Source organism: Harpia harpyja, chromosome 12 (genome assembly GCF_026419915.1).
Source record: "Harpia harpyja isolate bHarHar1 chromosome 12, bHarHar1 primary haplotype, whole genome shotgun sequence".
Lineage (NCBI taxonomy): Eukaryota > Metazoa > Chordata > Aves > Accipitriformes > Accipitridae > Harpia > Harpia harpyja.
Genome location: NC_068951.1, coordinates 17,021,693 through 17,038,341, shown reverse-complemented (window position 1 = coordinate 17,038,341; position 16,649 = coordinate 17,021,693).

The following is a 16,649-nucleotide window of genomic DNA, read 5'->3' as shown; positions in this document are numbered from 1 at the left end:
ATATGCCCCCATGCTTGCCTGCAAATCCAGCCCTAAGCAATTCCTCAGCATATCCAGAAATAGCGTATGTGGCTGCGGGGAACCTTCCTCCATCCTGCCTTGCTAGTGCACCTGCCGTGACCCTCTGGACAGTGCCTGTAGCATCCCTGCCAAGAGGGGAGCTTCAGGGATGGGACGTTGCATGTAACCCCCAGTAACGCAGTGAGAATCCTGTGCTGGGGATGGATAATATTGTTGTTGGGGTCCGGGTAGTGGTTTTGCCCTTTAGTTCACGCATTGGAGCAGTTTTAGGTTCAGGGGTCTCTGGTTCAGCTCTGGCTGTAAGGAGCTAGCTGGAGGTAGTTAAACCTGAGGAGGAGGAGGGAGGGAGGGACAGATGCATGCTGAGACGCGCTGGGCTCCGCCAGGCAGACTTTCCAAGCCATCTGGGGCTTGCCTGTCTCCAGTTCAGGTCCCCGAGATTTATAGCTGGAGTGACTTTCTAATCACAGTTTTGCCATCTGCCTGTTGGCCTTTAGCAAACCCCTCTCACCTGTCACCAAGCCCTGCCGCTCCTGCCTGCTCCTGCCTGCACCACCCGGTGAGGAGCACCCTTTCCTCCCCATTGCCCCTGCCACTCGTCTGAGGTGCAGCCCTTGTTCCTGCGGGTCTCTTTCTCCCTCATCTTCCCGGGTGGGACAGTTTGATCTCCTGAACTACTCATCGGCACGGCTGAATCTGAATTCTGGTGTCTTGCACCAAACTCTGCTCCAGCCAATGTATCTTCCCCACCAACCCACTTCGCTCTGCTGCTGCCTCCTGTCAACAGTGATTTCCACGCATGTCCTGGCCTCACTCCTCCAGCAAAGCAGCTTGCTCCTCTTCCAGGTCTGCTCTTAACCTCATTCCTCTCCAGCTCCAGAAAGGTGGTGGCTCGGTGGCAAGGAGAAGGAAAAAAAAAATCTGGCTGGGGACATTCGTAAAAGAAGGTTTCAACAGTGCAACCCAAGTCACACTGAGCACATGAGCTGAACTCAGTGCAGACACCCAAACGAATGTTTTGGTGGCACCAGCTGATGTTAAGCCGGTGTATTTCTTCCCTGGCAGCTCTGAGCTGGAGCCTCTGCAGCTGAGCACGTGGCCGTTGCTGCTTCGGTTGCTGCTGGCGCTTTCCTTCCTGGCGGGCTGTAAAAATTAGTAGGGTCTTATTTCTCTTCATGGTGAGCTGGCTGCTTCTGGCCCAGCTGCCCGCAGGCAGCAGTACTGTAGGCTGAGCACCACTCCGCTGTCTTTCCTCCGATAGCCTCAGCTGCCTTCAGCCAAAATGTGTTTCACAATGAAAGCATCTGCAGGAAGGTTCTGCTTTCCTAGAAACAATGATCATTGGGGAGAAGGTAGTTGTTTTTGGAAGGCTCTTTGTGTTTTCTTTTCTTCTATCTTTTTTCCCAAAAAAGGATACCTTGAGAGGGGAAAGGGAAGGTTTCTGATTGTGTTTTTACCACAGTGCCACGAGCACGAAGGCAAAGGCTTTGCTTTAGGTGGGTGCTGCTACCGCCCGCTGCAGCAGCAAGCCCTCCTTGTTTGAGAGGTTTATATGGCCATGCGATTTCTCATGCATAGGAAGCCTGTCACTGGCCTGAGATAAGGTCACAACCAGCAACATCTGTCTGTGTGCCAGGATATTTTTGAAGCTAAAAAAATTTACATTTTGAGGAGGGAAAGGAGAAAGCCTTTTATTGCTGTGTTGATTTTAAAATAAAGGCAGCTCTTTGAATTTGCTGCGAGATTTAAAATGTTCACCTAAGTCCCAGGGAGATGAATTAATGGCCAGAGAACAAGAGAAGCTATCAGTGGCATGATTACATGTATTTACCACATGGATGTCATTTCTCCAGGAGTGATCTGGGGGACAGAGAGACCGTACAAATGTAGAGCAAGAATTAGGTTATTTGAATCCCATTGGGTAGAAAGGAAAATTGCAGGCTGCGTTCCCCAAGAAAGCGTTTTAACTCTTCTGCAGGTGTTTTGCCTTCACTACGTTCCATAAAAGCTCCAGCAGAAGGTGTGGTGGGAAGATGCCCTGCCTCCACTGCGCCGAAGGGTGGCTGCTGGAGAGCTCGGTCCTGCTAGGGCCGTGGTTGAGGGTGCCCAAATGCTTTTCCAAGACCGTTGCAGATGCCTGCACCTGGAAAAAGTGCGAGGGCTGCCCTTCTCCTTGGTGCAGAGGTGCAGGGCATGTTCTCCTGATCTGCTCTAGCTGTCCACCCTGGGGAAGATGGCTTACACGCTGGTGGTACAAGGTCTTCCCCACTCTCTGGAGAGGAAGCCTGGGCATGTAACTCCAGCGGAGGCAACGCCAATGTCATCTAAAGATGAATCCCAGCCTCTTTAGTTTAGTTTGGAACTAACATGCCCTTGATGACACCTCTGGTAATTGGCTAATACTCATTGTTTTAACACTTTGGCCTTTCACTTGATGCTTACTGGTTCTTGTGATGACAAATAATATCCCTGTTTCTTCCACCTGTGCCATCCATGAAGGCATTAGCGGTAGTCACCTCCAAGCTGTAGAACCTTTGTGCAGGAGTTGTTCCCTGTTGCTGCTGCTCCTCCTCTGTGCCATTGTGAGCTCTACCGTACCCCTTTTGAGATGTGAGACCAGGGCCAGACATGCAGCTCTGTGTGCAGGCATACCGATGATTTCTGTCTTGTTCTCCGTGCCCTTCCTGTTAAAGTTCTGTCCCAGCATTAGCTTTGCTTTGTTTGCCTGCTACCGAGTGGGTATTTTCACAGAACTATCCACAAAGGCTCCCAACATCCATCTCCCAACTCAGAATAGCTCATTTAGAGCCCATTATTGTGTGCGTGTGCATATATATTTGGAGTTAGTTTTGATTTTTTTTTCCCCAGCATTACTTTGCATTTGTAGACATTGAATCTCAGCTGCCATTTTCTCTCTCAATTGCACGTTCACTTTGGAGTGCCAGGACTCATTCGTGTTGTATAATGTATTACAATTGCACTCTGATGAGTTTTAATCTACTCTTTTGGCCTGCCTGTCCTTTCTTCCTCCCTCCAACAGAGCTGCAAGACGCTGCGCTTATTCTCCTCCCAGCGGCTTCCAAACCACAGATTGCTCAGATGCTCTGTTCATTTTGCAGCTTCTGCTGTGTCAGCAGCTGTGCTTTATGATTTAAGACGGCAGCAGAACTTTCCACTGAACTATAAACCCGTGTATTCAGTTTCCTGGTATTCACACAACTGGGAAGGTAATAGATGGCTGGGATAGTCCTGTGAGGAGAGGTCAGGACGTATTTAGATTGCAGGAAGACAATGAGGGTTGGTTCACAACTGAATCGAATGCTGCAGCCCCCAGGAAGAGACGCGGCAGGGGGATGCTTTGAAGCTGGAGTCTACCTGCCTTGGAGAAATAGCTCTCCCCAGGCAGGAGAGCCTCTGGCAGGAGGTAATGCATCTTCGATGGGATTGCTGGTCCATAAACGCCAAGCCTGGTTGGCCCCTGGCTAGTGATATGGCACAGCACTTGTTCCACTGGGGAGCATGCACCTCACAGCACAGAGATGCTGGAAGCAGCTGTATGATGAGCACGAAGCTGGGTGAGGAGCGGAGCTGTGGCTTAGGGAATGCGAGTGTCACATCTCTGTGCTCAGAGAGGACCGCAAATATTTCTGCAGGTTTCTGCTACTTTCCCTTTTTTTCAGTGAAAAACGACATTGCCATGATGATCGCTGCTTTTTGTTCCTTGAAGAGCAAGCTTTCAGCAGCTGAAGATTCAGCAGATGTTTTGCTAAGGTTTCTTCAAAATGAAAACCACCAACGTTAATGCCCTGTGGCAGAGACCTGCAGGAGTGGCCTTGTGTCCTTGGCTACTTTGGGTTGCTTTGGCAGGATGCTCTTCTTTCCCTCACACGGTGGCAGCTGGATGCCGCTCTGCCTGCAGCACCAGCAGCCGAAGGCAGGGCTGCCTCTGTCCCCAGCTCGCAGGGCTGCTGGAGGGAGGGAGGGGGGCTCTTGGCAGGACATTCGCCACCAAAGGTTGCCAGGGCTGGAGAGCTATGCTGCCTTGTCTGTCTGAGCACGGATCTGTTGACCTTCAGTGTGCTGCTTGGCTTATGTTTTGTTGCTGGCCTTTCTAGACGAGGCGAGCAGTTCTGGCTGGGCTGCGCACAGTCATTAAGGCATTAATCCTTTTATAATCTTCAAATAACTCGTCCTTTGAAGGTACTGACGGCAAGTGCGACGGAGCCCCTCCCCCTGGGAGGCCAGCGAGCTCTCCTGGCTTCTGCTGGTCTCTGGAAGAGGTTTTGTCCTCTCTCAACCACTGTGAGACCAGTGCTCAAAATGGCTCGTTCAGCTTTTCTAGGGACAGTCTGTGTTAGCCTTTGGATACCCTGCAGAGGGTTTAGGGATCATTTGTTAAGGTGTCCCAGTAACCTGAATTATGCATTAGCTATGCCCTTGGATGACGTGCTTTATTGTTAACCACTTACCATAAAATTGCCCTCAGACAAGCTCGGTTAATGTACGATGCAAAATGCATCTGTGATGGGTAGTACGGTTACAAATGTTTTAAGAGACATAGGTGAAGAAATGCGGGGTGGGTGGGTGGAAAACCTACTGTATCTGCTTACACCAGTATTAAATATGAAGGGGGTCTCTCCCTCCTGAGCAGACTGGCTTTCTCGACATATGCCTGCTCCAAAATTCTGGGTATTGGACTGTGCAAGTCTGATGGAGATTGTATAGCTGTTCTTTCTAAGAGTCCTTCAGAACACCCAGGCAGGTTTATTTTTTCCCTGGAAGGCTATTTCTGGTTTATTTAGGAGGGAGCCTTGCCCCTTCTAATTAAATACGCAGCATGTCACTTCCTGGGAGATGCAGAAGGTACTTTGCTAGACCAAGCGTTGTCTTTTGTATTTTATCAACATCTCTCTGCTGCAGTGATGAGCGAAGCCCTTCTTCTTGTTGACCGAGCAGACAAATGAGTTATCTCCTCTGCCCAGTCAACCTGGTGTTTTCTAATGCAACTACAAATGTAAATGGAAAGCAAGTTTGGAAAAAATACATGCAGCTCAGTATGGGTAGTGGTGTTTGAGGGAAAGCAGACATGGTAGTAATCGACCTTTCTGGAGTGACAATGACCCTGGGGGGACTAAACCCCTAAACATTCCTTCCTGAGACACCATAAAAATGGCGTGATTTTTCCTTGGGAACTTTGTCTGCATGTGGGCATGCTCCCTGGTTACGTTTACCTGGAGCTAAAGGACCTGAATGGTCATTTGGAGGCAAGGTCATGAAAAAGTTCTCATTGGGGTTATTTCTTCTTAACCCAAGGTACCAGGATGCTGTGGAAGGAGCTGGATGCTCTACATGGTGGTCATGGACACCGGACCTATTGGATGAGCTGACGACACAACAGTGGCAACAGAAGCAAGTATGCCAATGACTTGGAGAAGCTATTGAGGAAACTATCTCTTGTCTTTGAGATGGTCTATGCATATTTGCTGCTGGTGGGACATACCACAGTGTCAGTAGCAAGGGATGAACAGTTTGAATTCGCTGTGAGACCTCTGTTTGGAGGAGTAACCCTGGTGTTTCAGTGGGTACCTCTCTGAACTACATCTACCAAAATGTGATCTCAGGTGCCCTTGAATGACAAATCTGGTGCTTGTCAGGACAGAATGAGGTGTGATGATGCCAACAGGAGATGGACAAACTTAATTCAGGGTGAGTCAGGCCTGGTTTTGCTACATAGGGGTCCTTGAATGAGGAGTGCTGCTGATTCCGTGTGTTCCCAGGACAAGGAGTGACATGAAGGAGGTCTGCTATGTCCCTCGCAACATGTGAAGCTGGCTGGCAGGAAGAATGTGTCCATAGGGAGGCAGGACTATTTCTTCCACACATAAACTCATTTTTTTTTTAGCCAAGGACCAGAAGGTAAGTGCTGCCTGGAGCTGCCTCTTCCGCGCATTACACTGTAGGCAGCGATGCTATTCATGGCCCAGAAGGCAAACGCATGGGTTTGTTCTATCAAGCTGGCACTGATGGCATTCTCCTTTACCGCATCTCCTGCCTTCCTTGAGGGCCACATCTTCTCTCAGGCTGACTGTGTTACTGCCATTCCCACCCAAAATGCCAACACCACAGCCTGTAGCGGTGTCCTCTTCCCTGGCCACCCCACTGTGGGGTGCTTGCCGGAGACATGGGCCATTTGCTGTAGTATGCAACACCTACCAAGTACGGGCTACCTGTGCTCGCTGCCACTCACCCTGGCCATGGGAGAAGTCCAAAACACTGAATCATTTTTTGCACCAGCCAAACCTTCACGCTTTGCCAGGTATTTTGCTACCAGCTTAGAAGAGCTGGTTGGCTGGTTCCTGAGGTCGAGGCCCCAAGGCATGCTGGTGTGCTGCTTCCCCAGCAGCCTGGTAGTGCATCAAGAGGAACCAGACACCCTCTTGGTTCCCGTTGCCCTTCCAAAAGGCGGTAGAAGATGAACCTAACAGCCTGCCGCTCCGACACAGACACTGCGCCTGGCTGGAATGAGCTTCCTGGGGTTGCCATGGAGATGCCTGATGGGCACCTCTAACTTTTCAGAGACCTGGCAGGATGCTGGGGCATCCTAAGCAACATTAGCAGCATTGAAATAGATCCCTTCTGCTCCAGGAGACCAAAAAGTAGTCAGGAAAGACTTCTCCACTTAGGAGGGAATGAGCTCACCTGTGGAGCTGGGCTGTCTGTCTTGTCCAGTCACTGCTCCCACCTCCACGTGAGCTGTTAGAAATAGGAGAAAATGTTATTAGACTCTTTCCTTGAGCAGCTGCGCAAAAATCACATTATGTTTTTCGTTCTGCTTGCATAGTTTCAGGAAGCTGGGCAACGAATGGCACGACGCTGCAGGTCTGGTGAGATGCACGGTGCTTTGTTTGGAGAAGGAGAAAGTTGTTTTGATGAAGAAATAGAAAAAAAGGGGAGGAAAGCACAGTCAGTGGCACAGCACTTCGGCCTGAGTATTAGAGCCAGACCCAAAGGGTTAAAGCAACCCAGAAAGCCTAAGAGAGTCCCTCAGGATAGCTCCTGAGCAGGCTCAGGTAATGAATTTTCACTTCTGTACTTTCATTATCATTGTTCTTAGCTGGAGATTTACCATTTGTCCCCCTTAGCTCTGCAGCACATTATTCGTGTCATTGAGACAGTTGCAAGGACAGTGCCGTTCACTCAGCTTTCCTATTGGAAACATGAGGGGTTCAATTCCTGCAGGCTCCTCCTAAGCCTGAGCTTCGGGGGAGGAGAAGTGTGCATGGACCGTTACCCCAGGAACGATGCTTTGCTTTGCCTTCTCTCTTCTGCCAGTTCCTTCTGATTGCCCGGAGAAGTCCCAGGTTTACCATAGTGCTCAAACAGCCACTGTGCTCAGCAAAGCCTGTAATTTGGTTCTTTGGAAGATGAGCTGGTGACTACCAGCCACCCTCCCTTCCCTGTTAATCCAGCCAGGCACACATATCATGATCAAAGGCAAGAGTAGACATGCTTAGGTTCGGTGCAGCCAAACTGTGTGGGAAGGAGTATCAGTCACTTCATTGCTAGCAAGAGTAGTCATCTTATTTTTTTTTTTTTTTTCCCCAGAAATATTTTGTTACGTCATGTAAAATATCAGCATACTTCTAGAGAGGTAAAAGAACAGCAAACTCAGAAGTGAGCTACAACATTGTACTGGAACACAAGTAGCAAAGCTTTGTGGTACCATAGCATCGTTTCCAAATCAAATACTTTTTTTAATCATTTGTACTATTTATTAGTTCTCTGGAAATTAGGGAACAGGGCGGTGACACTGGTAATTTGTGTGTCACATCCTAATACAACATCACTTGGAGTTTATTCCTCCTGTTTGGTAAGATCAAAGAAAGCTATTTTATTTTTTCCCCAAGACCCCCAGAAAGTGGAAAAGCAGAAGAAGTAAGGCAGTGTCCTCCATGAATCCCAGCGTGCTATACTTCAGGTTGTGTTTTTAAACACCAGCACCACCTAATCTATGGCTAGTGCTGGTCCCACAACTGACTTACTGAGGTCATCAGCTTTGCCTTCATCTTCAGTTCCACAGCTCCAGCAGAGCCTGCAAGGACAATACAACCATCAGTCTGCAGTTCTCGAGCGACCAAGCTGCCCTCCTGGAAGTGAGTATTTCTCCATCAAGTCTGTGGTTTGCTACTTTCACATGGTTTATCTCAAGGGGGAGCCACTGGTGACATGCTCGTGGCAGCATCTTCTGCCCTCTCCCTGCCCCACAGCTCAGGGCTGCATTAGGAGCCGGTGCCTTTGGGCTGAGGGCATGTCTTGCTCTCCTAATTTGTGTCCCTGTCTGCTTTAGGATTATTTAAGCGAAAGAAGACCCAACCCCTGTGACCACCCCTGCAGAGCTGAGGAAATGAGGACCGGTCCCCATTCAATGAGGGAAAACACTTTACTGAAGAGACAAAGCATATTCATGGCTCTAAAAGTATTCCTTAAATAAGCGTCTGTAAAAAAGGTAAGATAAGGTCTCCTGGGTGTTGCACGTGAGGGCTCTGTGTGGTGCACTTGGTGTTTGGAGCTCTTCTGCTCATGAATGGTTTGCACCAGTAAAGCCCGGCATTGTGCGGGTGCCGGTGCCAGCACACCTCCGGTTTACCACAGCAGCACACCCCGTCACTGGCAAGCCTGCTGTCTAGCTGCCCGCAGCCGCTCCCCTGCAAAACAACTGTCAGCCTTTCCCACTCAGTGGCCAAATGTCAGCGGATTCAAATCGCTGGCGGTGAACGTGGGCAGCCAGCTCTTTGCTCTTTCCATCAGCGCTGGGTCAGATGACAGACACCCCCCCACCCCCGAGTATTATTATCATTATTTATTTGTATCATGGCAGTGCCTAGGAACATCCCCCCCCTGCCATGGACCAGGAGCCTTTCCTGCTGTATGCTAACGCAGCACAGGTCATGACATACATCACCAGCGGAGTAAATACTGAGTGTCATTGCAATAACACCGCCTCCCCACTGTCCTCATCCCCCTGCTTCCATGTCAGCTTGGAGGTAGCATCCAGCCGTCACCGTTAATACCTTCCTTGATTCAGGTTAATTTGATGAACCAAAATGGTGGGGAACTGGCTGCTCCTCAGGGCCGTGTTGTAGAGCAGCGTGGGAGCGATGTGAAGCTTTGGCGGGCAGCACGGCCCCTCTAATCCTGACCGGCAGGCTAATGCAAGCCGGAGAGCATCTCCAGAAAGCAGGGCTGTGCAAATAGACTGGTTTAGTTAAAGCAACAGGTTTCCAATTAAGCATAATGGGAAGGAACTGTTTCCCTGGGTTTTGCTCTGCAAGACCAGCTGTCTCAATTAACTGGCTCCCCTTACAGTGTTTTTCAACTGTACAGAGATGAGCCAAGGACACATGAACGTAACGTGATCCGGGAAGATTCCCTGGGTGCCAGGAAGTTGGAGTGCTGCAGCCTCTCCTCTTTATGGACGTGTGCAGCCTGGCCTCTCACTGAGCGGGGCTCCTCGGAGCACAGTTTGGAGGAGACCTGTTCAGGCTCTCACGTGCTCACGGCTGTATTAATGCTGCAATAACTCCCTACCCAATGCATCGCCAAGCCCCTGCTGTGCTGGTACCATGGGGGCTCTCGTGCAATTGCCTGAAGTGGTTATTGCTCTTGGCAAAAAAGAACCCACCCAGTTTACTGATGATGGTGCAAAACCTCTGATTTGTGGAGTGATGCACATAGCTAATCTCTGCATACGGCTTCTCTCCTGCCTAAGGCTCCCTGCAGCCAGGCTGCAAGACCTGGCTCCCCAGCCGATGGAGATGACGGGTCGTGGCCGTGCCCAGGCTCCCTGCTGGCTCCTTACCCCTTTGGGGGAGGCTGGCCAGGCGCAGGATGTGCTTTTTGCCCCTGCTATTGCTACCTCTCTCCTTGCTCCTCCTGCAGCCCTGGCCACGTGCTCCACTGGGCTGTTTTCTGCCCCTTGTGCCCTTGTCTTAGGGGCAAACAGTGGCAGCGGATGCTTCCTGGGACCTCTGGGCAGCCGCTGCAGCAGGATGAAGCTGCACCAGCAATGACCAGCAAGAGCAGGTAATTATTGGGTGATAACAAGACTTTTGAGGGTTTGCCTGAGGTCCTGCGATCCCTCTGCCATTCAGCGTTGCTCGGGGAGTCTCTCCCTGCTGACTTCTGCCCGCAGCTACCCCGAGCCCATCGCTCATGCTCGAGCAGGAGCGGTATTATCCATGGCAGATGGACATGCCGGGGCACTGCGAGCCAGCGATTTTTGGGACCGTTCAGCGTTAACGGTCACACCAGCAACTGCCCCAGCTTTGCCCACCTCCCCCTCCCCGGTTGCATGGTGTCCTGGCCAGCCCCACAGGTGCACAGGAGGCCCAGGTGGCACGGCGAACATCATGTGAGGCAAGGAGCCGGGGGCTGACAGCGGCCGTGGGCCAAGTCGTTATGACCATCTGCTCCGGGCTGTGCCAGGCTGATGGCTGCTATAAAGAGCGTGCATGCCGCAGAGCGCTGGGGATCTGGCGGTAACAGGAGCTGAAGGACTTCAGAGAGGAGCTGACTCTGTCTTTTCAGCTCTGCCTTATGTATATTTATCTGTATGTACAAATACAGCGAGCCGGCTGAGATGGTTGGGTGTCGCTAAGCTGTGCCGGATCATACTGAGCTGGCTTCCAGCGTCCCCGCACCTTCAGCTCCATCCAGCCTTGGTGCGGTGTGGAGCAGCCAAGAGGCTTGCAGAGCAGCAGCCAGTGAGGCAGAAAGTTGGGACTGCCGAACGTGGGCAGCAGGTTTTGATGGTTTTCTGTGCCCGTTTGCAATCTGGAGTAAAGTGATGTTGGGAGTCCCTGCCTGCTCGTGGCAACAGGTAAAGCCATAGGCCAGGAGCCACGAGGCATGTTGTGATGGTGAGAAAGATGGGGGAGAGCAGGAGCAGACCCCGTCCTCTAGCTTACGGGAGCAACAGTGAGTGCCTTGGTCAGAAATGGGACTTTTATCTAAAATACACACCTTGGCAATGCAGAAGAAAAGCGGGGAAGGGCTTTTGCTCAGTACTATAGAGCAGCCGTCAAGCACCTGACTCTACATTTTGATTTCAGCCAACAAAATTAATGCAGTCTGATGCAAGGCTTTTTCTGAGCTTGGTTTTGATTTTTCAGGGGGAATGTATTATCAAAGGCAGAAACGTGGTGAAAGGATTGAATAAGGACTGCTCGGGTATTGTGCGCCCAGAGACATGGTGCAGTGCGGGGCTGTGCTTTGGGACCTCCATTTCAGGGAATTTTCTGATATTCTGTCTTTGATTCTTAATAGTCTCCTTTGCTTGTAACTTGTAAAATGCATAAGGCTGCTCCTAGCTCAGTGGAAGGAGATTTTCTTTGTGAGCCAACTTGGACAAACTTCAGGACCTGCTTAATGCTGGTTTGGGTCAGACTGAGCTTCAAAGGGAGATTAATCTCAACAAAGCTTTAAAATATTTCACAAATTGGCTTAAAAATGAGGATTATCAAAATATGTCAACATTGAAAAGAACTATTTAGAAATAAATTGGTGCTTACAATAACTGAATTTAGGGGACCAGAAATGTAAATGTGGGAAGACATGGGTGAAGGTGGCTCCGTGTGATGTTCCCTAAACCTAACAAGGTCTTTTATTTCCACCCCAAAAGCACAGCAAGAGTCAAAGAAAAAGAAACCTGAATCTGGTTGACTTAAAGGTCATGAAACTTAGCGTCAGGATATTTGAGGGTCTCGTGATTTTTTAAATGTTAATACCACAAGCCCTGCATTGGGAAATTCACTGCCACTAGTTATCAGCAATGACTTGAAGACTCAAGTTGTTTCGGATCTGCTTTAGTGGAGGTTTGATGACAGAGTTATGAAGGTACCTGTAGGAAAGGCCTTTTATATGAGGCCCACGAGGAAGTATGAAACTGGAGAATTTTTTCCTAATTCCTATAACAGTTCTGCTGTTTGCTGACCAGCCCAAAAAGTGTTTAGTTTTTCAAGATTTTGGCAACTAAAGTCACCACTGTACCTCTAGTGTTTGTCCTCAGGGATCTCAGCAGACCTTAAAGAGGTCACCTGAGCTCCTGCCTGTGTCTTGGAGAGTGAGGACTGAGGTCTGGGGGTGAAGCATCTCATGAACCTGCTGAAGAGCTGAGGTTAGAGGCACATTTCTCTTTAGCGCTTGTTTTTTTGAGCCTGCCTCTTTTCTTCTTTCCCCAGCCCTGAATTTTACCCACACATCATCTTGAAGCTGTTGGTTGAAATATTTCATATTCAGTTTATATATAATGCTCAAAAAGTGCACAGGGCAGCTCTTAAAAGGTCAAGTTTATATAAATATATAATGCATATGTATAAAATGCATAATTTCAGAATACATTCTGAACCACTGTAAAACATGGGAAAGTTTTCTTAGGGTAACCCATTTTAGTGCTAGGTCAGAGGAGCCCTGGACACACTATATTTTGATTTATAAGCTTTTATGGCAACGTGTTGCTAGGAAGAAGTCAAAAAGGAGTTGAAATTGTTGGTGCTCAAGCTGTGCCTTGGGCTATCAGACCCCAGCAATGCTCACACACTGCAGAGGCTCATGAGCTTCCAGCAAAACTCCTGCCCTGGTTATATTGCATATTGTGCTGCTTAAAATGATAAAAGATCATAATAGGGTCATCAAGAAACATTGTAACTCATTGTGCTGGTGATACCAGAGCTGTTGCCTGTTTTAATTCTGACCCCGTAAAGAAGTATTGACCGTGCTTTACAATAAAGGCCCAAGATACAGTAATTCTGTAGGATCTTGGCTCACAGAAACGTTTTTTGTTTTTCCAGTAAAAGGCCCAAGCGTATTTCCCAACTAGACTAACAAACTGGCAGCGTTAATTCTGCCACAGCGCTGGCACAATGTGGGGGAGCCCAAAATGCAGCAGGGCGGCGAGGCGCCGGGTATGGGGTGCGGCAGTCAGAGCTGTGGTAGTGCTGGCCGTGCCCATCAGCGTGGCCTCCCGGCCCTCCGCCAAGGAACCAGGGCAGGCAGCCCGCTGGTGGTGCAGCACCTCTGGCATCAGGTGGGAGCTTTCTGCCTTTAAGTCATTTCATACGGACATGTGTGTGTATGTACGTGTAGGTGTTAGCAAGCTCCATCATTGCATTATTGAAATTTTTTGCAGTTCTTACTTTGTTTACAGCCCTGCAATGTTCTTTGACTTGTGAAGCATGAAGCTTCACGTGGAGCATCTTATCCTCCTTCCCTGGCCTCATCCATCTCACAGCACCAATACAGCTCAACCCCCTGCTCCGAAAGCCACGGCTCTCCAGCCCCTGGCATGCTCCGGGCATCCCGTGTGGGCAGGATGCTGATGCTCTGTCGTGGCTGCCCGCGATGCAGCACCGTGGGGCTGAAACAGGCACCGGGGATGGGCGTGGGTGTCCCCTGTCATGAAAGTCTCCCATCTTTCCCCTTCCTGGGAATGGCTCCAGCACACACCAGCCTGCCACGGAGCGGGTGGCATGGGCTGTGCCTCTGGCTGCTCCATCACCCTGGCGCTGAACATGGAGGTGACACTTCTCCCCTGCAACTGCATGTGATGCTTACACCGAGCCTGTAAGCTGTTTGTGCTGTTTCCTCTTATGACGTATGGGTGTTTTCCCACTCGGAGTTACTCAGCGTATGAAAGAAAAGGAGGTGAAATACTATTACGGTGTCAGCAGAAGGGCTGTGATTCACGGGGCTGGTGACATCATGGGCCAATGACATCACAGGGATGGGTGCTGCCTGATTTCCTTTTCAGCAGAAATTACTTGGAATGTCAGTTAGTCGGGAAAAGGCATCCTCAGTAACTCAGTTACTTAGAAACAAATACCGATGATTAAATGTTGCCTTGCATTACTTAGATGAGGTGAATTCTTGTTCTGCGCTTAAATATAGAGGGGCAGGTGCTCAGCTGGTGTAAACACATCTGCCTCAGAGTAAATTAATCCCCATAAGTCAGGGGAGCTGTGGTATTTACACCAGTGGTTCACTAACCTTTAATGCATACAGGCAGCCAGGAAGCCTCTCCAGTGATTGCCCACATTATGCTTGGTGCCTGCCAGCCCCTTACTGCCACAAACACCTAATTAATTCCCATGCTTTTAAGGAAATGAAGCCATACAGAAATATGCCACCAGTAACAAATTACACAGTACTGATGCCACCAATTAATGCTGCAGGAAATAATACTATACTTCAAATGCTGAATGTTTTTTTTTCTCCTAAATTAATTTGTCACCATACAATAAAACAAGGCTACTGTCCTGCCTGGAAGTTGCTAAATTGACATTCAGATATCGTCCGAAGTGCTAGAAGGGGAAAAAATATAAGGGGCATAGGTCTTTATTTTTTTCCCCTCTTGTTTTCGTTATGTCCTAGAGCAAACAGCCAAATAAACATATAAGTCTGCCGTACCACCAAAGGATTGTGGTGACTGTCCCAGTGCTCCCAGTCTACACTAACACACCTCCTGTCCCGGTGCTCCCATCTTGCCTCTCTGGGGAGCTGATGCTGCTCACAGCATGCTGTGTACTGCAATATTTTCTAAAAACCAGTGGCTGCTAAGGCGGCATCGGTTCTTCACACAAGGAGCCTGAAGGGTTTGTTATTACCTCCTTGCCCAGCCGATGCAGAAGCTTCTGATGTTTCCCATGCAGGTGAGGATGCGAGCAAGACCTCTGGGCTTCTGGGACTCCGTGAAACAGGTTGCAGCTTTGCTTTCCTTAGAGTAAATAGGATGAGTTGTGGCAAAAGGAGGAAATGAGATGAAGTGTGTACTCCTGCTGGGGCTGATCTTTGTACCCGCGAGCTCGAGTCACTGGCAGTACCATTTACATGACCTCACAAAGGAGCAGGTCCCTTTACCTGGCTAGGTGTGGTACAAAATTTGCACAGGTTGAGGTGGTTTTTTTTTGACCGAACACACATGTGTGAATGCATCAGGAAATGCCAATGCGTGCAGGTGCCGGAGACCACAGAGAGGCATCAGGGAAACAAGCTGGGGCAGGTTACCTGCTTCTTCATGGCTGGCCCCGGGAGGGTGCAGGAATGGAAAGCAAAAGGGAGAGCAGGTTTGCTGGGTGGTGGCACCTGCAATTGTGCAGGGAGGAGGTGTTTACCGAGGTAGGCTGTGGCTGCCTTTAAGGCACTCTCGGGTCATCACCAGGGTGCTCCACGCAAACACCCTGGAACTGCTGCTCCAGGAACACCGATAGGATTAAAAACCAAATTAATCTCACTTCAATCGGGCAACAGAGACAAGAGGCAACATCAGTTTAACAGGGCTGGCGGGCAGAGTGTAGCTCATTTCTGTTTGTAAGGATTAGCTCAAAAATAGCCAGGCTGTCATTGTTGATATTTTTATTTAGTTATGTATTATTTAGAACCTTTCTAAGTGTATGATTAAGAAAAAGCAGCATCTTGAGACATTTATCGCTCCCCCTGAGTTGCAGCGTGGCTCTGATTTGTGCCGGGCAGTAGTCAGCGTGTGAGTAGCTGAGTGGGTGCAGCATCATTCTTGTAGGGCCATCAGAAACTGTCTGCAGGCCATCAGCCAGGGAAGCATCTCACAGCAGGGGACAAATGAGGCCTAGAACAGAAGCTGGATGTCAAATTAATAAGCAGGAGAAGAGAGCTGGCTGGGTACAAGAGCTCTTTAGCAGGGGCTCCTGTGTCCACGGCTCCCAGGTGGTGTGGGCAATGCTGCAGATGAGGCAGGTTGCATCCTGGTATGATGGGCATGGCAGCATGCACTGCTGGTCCAAATGCAGAAGAGCTCAGCTGAAGAAATGCAAAACTACGCCTGTTTCTGACCCTACAAACCAGCTCTGAGAGCAAAGGCAGCAACTCTTACAATGTGTTTTAAAAAACAGTGCCACTTAGCAGCTTCTTAAGTCAGAAATGGTAGCGCTTCCCCCTGCTTTCCCCAATCTTAATGCTCTGTCCTGCCAAGACATAAAGTTAGTTAAAAAGAGATTTTCTTTAAATACCACAGACTCTCATCCAGACAGGATAGCTGTCAGCAGGGCATATTCTCAGTGGGCTTTTGGCAGCTCGGCTGTCTAGAAGGAGCATTATGCAGCAATAGCGAGGTGACCCACCCAGCTACCGAAACTCCACCTGCCCAAATGGGTAATGAGAAATGAATTTGATAATGTGGAAAATCTGGGCATTATTGAGAAATTAGATCAGTCTCCAACTGGATTAATTCACTGCTGGTAGTTGGAAAAATTAATAAAGTGCAGATCTGTATCAATCTAGGTGATTTTCTGTAAAGCCATAAAGTATGAACATTATCCATTGAAAAGTGTTGGAATAGTAGCTAAGGCTCAGACCCGCAAGAGGCTTTGTGTGGTGGGATGTTCACTGTCACGGTGCACCCCCAGAGTGTGTCGGAAAGAGGCCGGGAGGGATGTCCTGGCTTCCAGACCCTCCGCCAAGGCTGGCTGGACGTTCGGCTGGGTCCCCCCATCACCAGCCGGCTGCCCAGGTGGCCCTGCTCTCGTGACAGTGTCTTTCTCATCCGTAAAGTGGAGCAGCATCATGGGCTTGGCTGGCCGTGCCTTTCTCATGATGTACCT